This window comes from Rhinopithecus bieti, unplaced genomic scaffold (genome assembly GCF_001698545.2).
Source record: "Rhinopithecus bieti isolate Rb0 unplaced genomic scaffold, ASM169854v2 scaffold_7684, whole genome shotgun sequence".
In the NCBI taxonomy this organism is placed as follows: Eukaryota; Metazoa; Chordata; class Mammalia; order Primates; family Cercopithecidae; genus Rhinopithecus; species Rhinopithecus bieti.
Window position 1 is genome coordinate 1478367 of NW_016806071.1, and position 10719 is coordinate 1489085.

General features: G+C 50.2%; 1 protein-coding gene across 2 annotated transcripts in view; it reads right to left on the reverse strand.

The window, feature by feature from the left end:
- ACOT11 (acyl-CoA thioesterase 11) overlaps positions 1 to 10719 on the reverse strand; it is a 65665-nt gene that overhangs the window by 43375 nt on the left and 11571 nt on the right. The window contains exon 1 of one of the 2 annotated variants that reach the window (XM_017874516.1): positions 4877 to 4928. The exons of the other annotated variant lie outside the window; for it this stretch is intronic. The gene's annotated coding sequence lies outside the window, so the exon portion shown is untranslated. Of the gene's footprint in view, positions 1 to 4876; positions 4929 to 10719 lie in introns of those variants that run through there. 2 annotated transcript variants of the gene reach the window in all.

The following is a 10719-nucleotide window of genomic DNA, read 5'->3' on the forward strand; positions in this document are numbered from 1 at the left end:
CCACCGCGCCCGGCCGCTATCACTTTTTAAGTTGTGCGCATGCTGGGGTGGCTCCAGTTTAACAGTTGTTTACGGGAAAACAGTCTTATTATTTCATCTGTCCACACACTTAACAATGACAATTCCTGCTGTAACCAAATGGGCACCCTGTGGCTGCTGAAGGCTTCACCCTGTGGTGAGGGGTTGGGAGGCGAAGGGGGTGCATTTAGGGAAGGAATGACTCAGTGGCAGGGAGGAGACAGCCCAAGACTGGCATTTGGCAGGCAGCATGAGGCCCAGTCCTGTGAAGGAGAAAACAGAGTGAACAAGGAATGGCTTAGGGTGACAACCAGGCTGTCAGAGGGACAGTGAGGGGGCCAGGCTGTGTGTGGCCTGGGTGTCAGGCCTCTGGCTGCAAATCTGAAGGCTGGCTGGATTAGAGGACAGAAAGAGGCCTAGTAAAGTGTAAAATCAAGACCTCAAAGGGGTGGACAAGGTTAGGAAGGGGCCGATTCTAGCTGGAAATCAACATAGATCTTTTTAAAAACTTCCACTGCCGGACACAGTGGCTCATGCCTGTAATCCCAGCACTTTCAGAGGCCGAGGTGAGTGGATCACCTGAGGTCGGAGTTGGAGACCATTCTGACCAATATGAAGAAACCCCGTCTCTACTAATGATACAAAATCAGCCAGGCATGATGGCGTGCACCTGTAGTCCCAGCTACTTGGGAGGTTGAGGCAGGAGAATTGCTTGAACCCAGGAGGTGGGGGTTGCAGTGAGCTGAGGTCACGCCATTGCACTCCAGCCTGGGCAACAGGAGCAAAACTCAAAAAAAAAAAGAAAGAAAGAATCGGTGCTGGGAACACCTTAAACAGACATAGTGTCTTCTCACATGAACAGACAATAAACAATAGAGGAACAAGAAGAGTGGAAAGTGCTATGAGAAAGAAAAAACGGGATGTGACAGAGAGAAGGTGAGGGACAGGGAGGAGCTTCTTTAGGCTGTGTAATCAAGGAGGCTTCCTGGCTAGGATCCGAAGGAATGATGAGAAGGAGCAATTTCACAAGACTGTGTGCAGGGTTGCAGGCAAGAGAACAGAGAGTGCAAAAACCCCAAGGAAACGCGGGGACCCGCTGTCAGAGGAAGAACAAGGAGGTTTTGAGAGAGAAGCACCTAAGAAACGCAGAGAGCAGGCAGGGCTCCTATCCCTTAAGGTCTTGTAGGTCCCAATGGAGCTTGGATTTTATTCCAAGTGTGAGGGGAAGAACTGGAGGCTTGTAGGGGAGGGTGGTGGTCCAGCCTGCATTGTAAGATCACTCTGCTGCTGTGTGGAGGTGAACTTTAGGATGGAGAGAAGCAGCAGGCAGACTCCTCAGCAGGCCACCGCAGTCAGGGGAGAGGGCTGGCTGGGCAAAGAGGTGGAGCCAGGATGTATTTGGGAGGCAGAGGCAACAGGACTTGCTGAAGGACTCCACGTGTGTGGGAAGGGACAGGGTGGTGCCGCTTGGAGTGGGCGGTTGAGGGAAGCAGCAGCTACAGCTGCGGGCAGTATAGAGAGAGGGATTGCGAGGGGCTAGGGGACTTGGTGGTGGAGATGATGGGAGGTGGTAGGCAGGATAAAAATTAGGAAAAAAAGGCCAGGCACAGTGGCTCACGCCTGTAATCCCAGCACTTTGGGAGGCTGAGGCGGGCGGATCACCTGATGTTCAGAGTCCAAGACCAGCCTGGCCAACATGGTGAAACCCCGTCTCTACTAAAAACATAAAAATTAGCTAGGTGTGGTGGTGGGTGCCTGTAATCCCAGCTACTCCAGAGGCTGAGGCAGGAGAATCACTTGAACCTGGGAGGCAGAGGTTGCAGTGAGCCTAGATCGTGCCATTGCACTCCAGCCTGGGAGACAGAGTGAGACTCCATCACAAAAAATAAATAAATAAATAGGAAAAAAATAAAAATAGATAAATAAGAAAGGAGGATCCAAGCTTAGAATGAGTGACTGGCAGATGGCGGTACTGGTTACTGAGTTGGGGGAGATCAGTGTAGAAATAAGTAGGGGACAAGAATTTGTGAGATTCTATTGAACATTTAAAGAGAGAAATGAAGGAACTCAGGCCTGGAGCTCACTGCAGAAGAGGCTACACCTGGAGACACTAACATATATGGATATTTAAGATCCACAGGATTGGGGCTGGGTGTGGTGGCTCACGCCTGTAATCCCAGCACTTTGGGAGGCTGAGGTGGGTGGATCACGAGGTCAGGAGATCGAGACTCATCCTGGCTAACATGGTGAAACCCCGTCTCTACCGAAAATACGAAAAATTAGCCGGGCATGGTGGTGGACGCCTGTAGTCCCAGCTACTCGGGAGGCTAAGGTAGAAGAATGGTGTGAACCTGGGAGGCGGAGCTTGCAGTGAGCCGAGATCGCACCACTGCACTCCAGCCTGGGTGACAGAGCGAGACTCTGTCTCAAAAACAAAACAAAAAAAAGATCCACAGGATTTTGAGACCTTGTAGTAAATGAAAGAAGGTTGCCAATTTTTGCTACTCCTCCCATTGAAAGGTAGAGTCTAACTTCCTCCTCTTGAATCTGAGTCATTTTTAGTGACATTTCAACAGTGACTCTGAGACTAGATCATGACACACCTTGCAGCTTCCCCCCAGGCCTCTTAGAACTCTTGCTCTGGTGGAGCCAGCTGCCAGGTAAAAAATCTAACTATCCCAAGACTGTCATATTGAAGAGGCCACATGTGGGTGCTCTGAATGACAGTCCCAGCTAAGCCCAATCTTCCAGCCCTCCCCTATGAGGTGCCAGTGAAGGCATCACGGAGCCCCCAGTTCAGCCCATCCACCACTAAGTGCCACCAAGCAGCCTCCATCAATGCCACATAGAGCAGAAGAACCAGCCAGCCCAGCCCCGCCAGAATTCCTGACCCACAGAATCACAAGATGTAATAAAACAGTTGTTGCTTTAAGCTACTAAGGTTCAGGGTAGTTTGTTACGCAGCCACTGTAACTAGAACAGATATCATCCAAGAAGATGGGTCGACAGAGACATTCACTCTTGGCTTTTTTTTTTTTTTCTTTTGAGACAATCTTGCTCTGCCACCCAGGCTGGAGTGCAATGGCACAATCTTGGCTCACTGCAATCTCCACCTCCCAGGTTCAAGCGATTCTCGTGCCTCAGCCACCCAAGCAGCTGGGATTATAGGCACGCGCCAACATGCCCAGCTAATTTTTGAATGTTTAGTAGAGATGTGGTATCACCATGTTGGTCAGGCTGGTCTCAAACTCCTGACCTCAAGTGATCTGCCCGCCTCGCCTCCCAAAGTGCTGGGATTACAGGCGTGAGCCACCATGCCTGCCCTCACACTCAGCTATTTAGAAGTCAGGTGGGGAGGAGGAACCTGCAAAGGAGACTGCGAGGAAGCAGTCAGTGAGATGGAAGGACCCCAGAAGAGTCTGGTTCTCCAGAGGGAAGGGGGCCCTGCTGGTGCATGAGCTCTGAGTCAAGGCAGATGGGGAAACAAGCTATCGCTGATTTTTGACAGGAAGGAAGGAGGGAGGGGGAAGAGAGGAGTCCAGTTAGAGTGAAGTAGGGAAAGAATGAGAGGTAATACAGTGGGAACAGAGAAAACTCTTTCCAAAATGTGTGTGGGAACAGGGAGCAATGAAACAAGGTAGCAGGTGGAAGGGGCTTTGTTTGCCTAGAGGCTGGGAGATACTAGAGCTGGTTGGTTCATCTGGTCCTGGGACAGACGCAGTAGGAGGGATTCTACTGAGACAGAGAGCTTTCTACAGGACAGGGGCTGTCTAAGAATTGCCTTCACAGAAGCTCAAAGATCCCTTTTCAGAAATCTATGACTGCTATTTATCATGTACCTACTGTATGCCAGGTCTCATTCGTGGGGGCCTTTAATTCTCACTCTGAAGCAGGAATCCTCATTCCTTATTTTACAGATGACAGAAAGGAAATGGACAGGGAACAAGGAATGGGCCACCCATGCACTCCTGGCCAGTAAAAGGCAAAGGGGAGACTGGACCTGGGTCCTTCTGACTCCAGAGCCTGGCAGGAGTGCAGCAGAAGGGACATCAGCGGGAGGGAGATCAGGTCACCCAACAACTGGAACTTCTGATACACAGCCTGGGACCTTGGACACCTTGTATCAGTTGCCTCCCTGCACTCCTACCTTCTAGGTGACATGAGCCTATAGGAAAAGAGCTCACTGCAGAAGTGGTTTCTGACCTGTGGATCCCACCCAGGCAGTGGGATCTGCTGGGTAAAGAGTATCACTGCCACCACTCCCCATCCAGAAGGCCTGCCTTCCTGTTTGCCCAGTTGAGAACCAGTCTGCACAGACATACCTTCTCCTCGCCTTGCTACCTGGAGGCTCTAATTTAGTCTTCAGAACCAAGGAGAGGGTGGGGACCAAGTAAACTCAAAGGCCAAGGAGGGCCTGGGGTGGTGTGGGGGAAGATGGTGCTGAGATACAAGGCTGTGCTTTTCCCCTCGGACTCTCTTCAGAGAGGGCCCCTCCCTTGGCCCCAAAGTCATTTAATGCTTGGGCCCCTTCCTCTCCCATGTTCGCCCTGCTTTCAAAGCCTATAGGCACATGTACATCTGATCTCTTAACACCCTTTCTCTGTAAATACCTGGCGTGGCATTAAGCTACCCGGCACGAAGCAGGCTCCAGTTCGAGGGACCATAATCACCCCCCACATCTCTATGTTATGAATGAGGCAGCTGAGGCTGTGGAAGAGAGCCGGTCAAGAACCAGCCAGAGTCTTCTGGCTTCAGACCTCCCCTCCCACCACTCATGGGGCTGTATCCCTGGAGAAGAAAAAGAGGAATCGGGTTTCTCCCTACCCTCCCTAAGAATCGAAAGAAAACTCAAACCCACCTGCTTTAGCTCAGCCCAGGTGTGGTGCTGGAAACCAGAGGCTGCTTAAAGGAAGTCCCAAGGCCACTCCCTTTCCGACCTCTCACCTAGTCCAGGTCTGGAACAGGGCCACACCTGGGCAGGGCTACACCCCAGGGCAGATCACAGCCTATTCTAGACGTTGTAAATAAGGCAATGCCAAGGAGTGGAGAGACCTGAGATTCCCCACCCGCAGCAAGCAACTTGAATGTGATCCTCCCTAGGCCGCAGCCCAGGTGCTGTTAGCCAAGCGCCAACCTACCAGGCTTCTGAATAACAAATGAGGTAAACCTGCATACAGCTTTCTTCCTTTTTGTTTTTTGTTTTTTTTTTTTTTTTTTCTTTTCTTTTGGAGACAGGGTCTTGCTCTGTCACCCAGGTTGGAGGGCAGTGGCACCTTCATGGCTCACTGCAGCCTCTACCTCCCAGATTCAAGCAATCCTCCCACCTCAGCCCCTTGAGTAGCTGAGTAGCTGAGACTACAGGCACATACCACCATGCCTGGCTAAGTTTTTTTGTTTGTTTGTTTGTTTGTTTGTTTGTTTGTTTGTTTGTTTGTTTTGGGACGGCATCTCACTCTGTTGCTCAGGCTAGAGTGCAGTGACACAATCTCAGCTCACTGCAACCTGTGCCTCCTGGGTTCAAGTGATTCTCCTGCCTCAGCCTCCCGAGTAGCTGGGATTACAGGCACAAGCCTCCACACCCAGCTAATTTTTATATTTTTAGTGGAGATGGGGTTTCACCATATTGGCCAGGCTGGTCTCGAACTAATGACCTTAAGTGATCCACTCCCTCTCAGTCTCCCAAAGTGCTGGGATTATAGGCATGAGCCACCACACCAAGCCTAATTTTTTAAGTTTTATTTTTAGTAAGACAAGGTCGATGTTGTTCCAGACCAGGATGGTCTGGAACTCCTGGGCTCAAGGGATCCTCCTGCCTCTGCCTCCCAAAGTGCTGGGACTGTAGGCATGAGCCACTGAGCCTGGCCCACAGAGCTTTCTAGGCTGTAAAAGAATACACGCATATAGTAATAGAAACTCCTTGAAGACAGCGGCCGCGTCTCATGTGTCTCTGGAATCCTGGTGCATCCTTACTAAGCACCTACTAAGTTTCAGGCCTTTCTATACATTATATAAAATTGCTTTGTATCCATAACACCATACATCCTCACCAAAACCCTGTGAGGGACAATTACTCCTCCTGCACAGAAAAGGGAACTGAGGCTTGGGTTCTAAAAGACTTGTCTAATGGCACTCTGCCAGTGAGCGATAGAGCTGAGATTTTGCTTTTCTCAATACCAAAGCCATTTCTACTCACTGGGCTGCCTCTCCAAAAGTTGCTTAAACTGGGTGCAGTGGCTCACACCTATAATCCCAGCACTTTCAGAGGTCAAGGCAGAAGGATCACTTGAAGCCAAGAATTCAAGACCAGCCTGGGCAACATGGCGAAACCCCATTCTAGAATACATTTTTAAAAAATTAGCCGAGTGGCCGGGCACGGCTTGCACCTGTAATCCCAGTGCTTTGGGAGGCCGAGGTGGGCGGATTGCCTTGTAATCCCAGCACTTTGGGAGGCCGAGGTGAGCAGATTGCCTGAGGTCAGGAGTTTGAGACCAGCCTGGCCAACATGGTGAAACCCTGTCTCTACTAAAAATATAAACAATTAGCCAGGCATGGTGGCAGGCGCCTGTAATCTCAGCTACTCAGGAGGCTGAGGAAGGAGAATTGCTTGAACCCAGGAGGCGGAGGTTGCAGTGAGCCAAGATCACACCATTGCACTCCAGCCTGGGCAACAGAGCGAAACTCTGTCTCAAAGAAAAAGATAAAAAATAGACAAGCATAGTTGACACATTGTTCTTTTGGTTGCTAGGTCAGGTGTACCAGTTACTTGGGAGGCTGAGAGGGGAAGCTACAGCAGGAAGACCACCTGAGCCCAGGAATTCAAGGCTGCAGTGAGCTATGATCACACCACTACACGCCAGCCTGCACAACACAGCGAGACCTCGTCTCAAGAAAACAAAAACAGATGCTTAATAATTCAGGTCCACTGATATTAATTAGTTAATGCATCATTTGCTGAGGACAAATTATTACTACGGAAGAAGCCCTAGGCAGGATATACATATTACATGGCCAAGGGGGTCAAGGAGGGTGCCCTTAACTCCCTCCTCATTTCTCTGTGGACCTGGCACATCTCTCACATACAGGTGACTCTGCCTGGATCATTCTTCCTAACCCAAAAAAGCTTTTAGGGCCGACCTAACCCACCACCTCCTCCAGGGAGCCCACCCTGACCACTGGGCTGGTAAGGGGCTATCTTGATGTTTCCCTCTGTCCCATCCTGGTCGTGCCGTGCTGCCATAGTAGGTTTGTATCTCCCTCTGTCTCTCCATCAACCTGAGGGCATCTGAGGACAGGTCTAGTCTGGCTCATCCCTGTGTCCCCAAAGTGTCAGACTCTGGTCTGCCCCAGTCCATCACTGCCCCAATGTCACCTCCAACCTGCAAGGCTGCCCCTGGGAATGGCAGGAGCACACAGGCCTGCAGCCAGGGAGCTGGCAGAGGACCCAGTCAGCAGCACCATCTGTCCCTGGAGCCACGGGACACAGCAGGCATAAGGCAGAGGTGTCAGTTCCTTGGCTCAGCCAGGTCAGCCCAGGACAAGGAGAGGAGCTTCAGCACCCAGGGCCTCTGCCCAGCTGGAGCTTGGGGTCAGACAAGGCTTTGAATTATCTAATTAGATCACAGTGGCTTAATATCAGAGCCTTGGTTTTCTAACCTGTAAAGCCAGGTAAATACCAGAAACCTTGCAAAGCTGTTGGGAAGTTTAAATATGCCCGACACTTAGTAGGTCTTCAACAGAAAAGTTTGCTTTCACCATCTCATCTGACCAACTGACCCTGCCATTGAACCACTAAGAAAACTGAGATTCACATGAGATGGAAAAAAAAATAAAGAAAGAAAGAAAAAATATTCACCATGGCCAATTATGTGCCGAGTTCTCCATTTTTCCAACATCTCTAATCCTGCCAACAATTTGGCATGATCTGCAGGAAGAGAACTGGTTCATATTAGGAAACTGATGCCCACAGAGATGAGGTGAGTTAGTGCCTCTAAGGCAGCACCCTTTTCATCGTCAGGCTGAGTGATGAGCAGCTCTCCGAAGGCTCCCGGGATGCCAGCTTGGCCCCGCTCCAGCCCAGGCACAGGTGAGGGGCAGTGGGCAGCCTCCCTCGACCCTGAGGTGTGTGGGGTGGGGTCAGCTCAGCCTGGGGCCCTGAATCTACCCTGTCAGTGTGCGAGGGTGGGCAGAGGAGGCTGGGATGGGGTGGGTCCACATGTAACAGTGAGGCCACATTCTGGGTGCACTGAAGTTCCAGATGCCCCCCTAGCCAAGACAAGGGCTGGAAAGGGGGACCCAGTCTAGCAGATGAGAGCTCTGGGTCTCTCGCCAGGTGTGTGAGCCCAGGCACATCATCTCACTTCTCTGTGCCTCGTCTCTCACGCGGGCTGAGCCTTTCACCCACCTCCCTGTTGTGAGGAGTCGGGGTGAATGGGGAGGAAGCTGAGACCTTCAAGGTGCTGGCCGTACAGAGAAGAGGAACCATGATGATGTGTTTCCCTGGGTCGCTGAGCCCAGCATGCGGGGACTGCATACCTTGGCACTAAGCCTGGGGACCAGACAGCCCTCATGGCTCTCACAGTCAGGTAGGCAGGACAACATGACTTATAGCGCTCAAAAGCCCAAACTTAGCCTACGAGGCCTGGACCCCCAGCCTGCAGGTCCTGGAAGCCTCCCCTCAGCCTCTTCCAACTGTTCCCTTTGCTCCCTCCACTCCGAGTGGAGTGAGGAGTGAGCAGCAGGGGCTGCTGGGCCCCTATTCAGTTGATCAGATGCACCAAGCTCGCCCCAACCTTGGAGCTTGCAAATGGATGCTGTTCCCCTTGCCTGGAACGCTCTTCCCCCAGATCGTCCCAAGGCTGCCTTCTTAGCTGCTAGGTTTCTGCTCAGCTGTCGTCTGCTCAGAGAGCTCTCCCCTGGCCCCCTCATCATTCTCTCACAGTTCCCTGTTCTCTAGACAGTCTCAATTTAATCCCAGCAATGCTACTTACTAGCTGTGTGACCTCAGGCAACTTACTTAACCTGTCTGTCTCAGTTTTTTCTTTAACACAGACACAATTATCTACTTCACAGAGTTGTTATAGGGAATAATGAGTTAATGCAGGCATGGCATACAGCTAGCACTTGTACGGCATTAACTCTTATTACTACTATTCACAGCATTTATTGCAGATTTTCAGCATTGTTTATTTGAATACCTTCTCCCTATCTCTCCTGCACTAGCTGTCAGCTCCAGGAGACAGGCTGCATCATAGGCCACAGCACACCCAGCACCTGCTACCTATTAATCCCCCAGTACAGTAAGTACCTGTGGAGGGAACAAGTGAAGCGTGTACACCATCCTGAGGAGATGTCATCAACTATAGGGACAGGCAAGATGAGGATTCAAAGGGGAAATGATAGCTGAGCTGGCTTTTGAAGGATGAAGAAGAGTCCTCCACTGAACAGGGAAAAGTTGGAAGCTTTTCATCCAAGATGTGGAATAAAACAAAGATGCCCACTTTCACCACTTATATCCAGCATAATACTGGAAGTCCTAGCCAGAGCAATTAGGCAAGAGAGAGAAATAAAGGGCATCCAAATTGGAAAGAAGGAATTTAAATTGTCCCTGTTTGCAGATGTCATAATCCTATATACAGAAAACCCCAAATCCTCCACTAAAACACTGGTAGGAATAATAAATTCAGTAAAGTTTCAGGATCAAAATCAACATACAAAAGTCAGTAGTCTTTGAGTCTTTGTTTTGTTTTGTTTTGTTTGAGATGGAGTCTCCCTCTGTCGCCCAGGCTGGAGTGCAGTGGCCAGATCTCAGCTCACTGCAAGCTCCGCCTCCCAGGTTTACGCCATTCTCCTGCCTCAGCCTCCCGAGTAGCTGGGACTACAGGCGCCCACCACCTCTCCCGGCTAGTTTTTTGCATTTTTTAGTAGAGACGGGGTTTCACCGTGTTAGCCAGGATGTTCTCAATCTCCTGACCTCGTGATCCGCCCGTCTCGGCCTCCCAAAGTGCTGGGATTACAGGCTTGAGCCACCATGCCCACCTAGTAGTCTTTCTATATACTAATAGCAAACTATCTAAAAAAGAAAATCTAGAAAACAATCCCATTGACAATAGCTACCAAAAATAAAATAAAATAAAATACCTGAGAATAAGTTTAACCAAGGAGGTAAAAAGCCAGGAGTGGTGGCTCATGCCTGTAATTCCAGCTACTCAGGAGGCTGAGGTGGGAGGATTGCTGAGCCCAAGAATAGGAGACTAGCCTGGGCAACATACAAGACTCCATCTCTTAAAAAAAAAATTTTTTTTCAGTGCTCACATGGGTAGATAAAGCATTCTAATTTTTTTTTTTTTCTTTTGAGACAGAGTCTTGCTCTGTCACCCAGGCTAAAGTGCAGTAGTGCGATCTCGGCTCACTGCAACCTCTGCCTCCCGGGTTCAAGCAATTCTCCTGCCTCAGCCTCCTGAGTAGCTGGGATTACAGGCACGCACCACCATGCCCGACTAATTTTTGTATTTTTAGTAGAGACAGGATTTCACCATGTTGACCAGACTGGTCTCAAACTCCTGACCTTGTGATCCGCCTGCCTCAGCCTCCCAAAGTGCCAGGATTACAGGCGTCAGCCACCACCACCGGCCTAAGTATAAATTTTTTTTTATTTTTATTTATTTATTTTTTTTTTGAGACGGAGTCTCGCTCTGTCGCCCA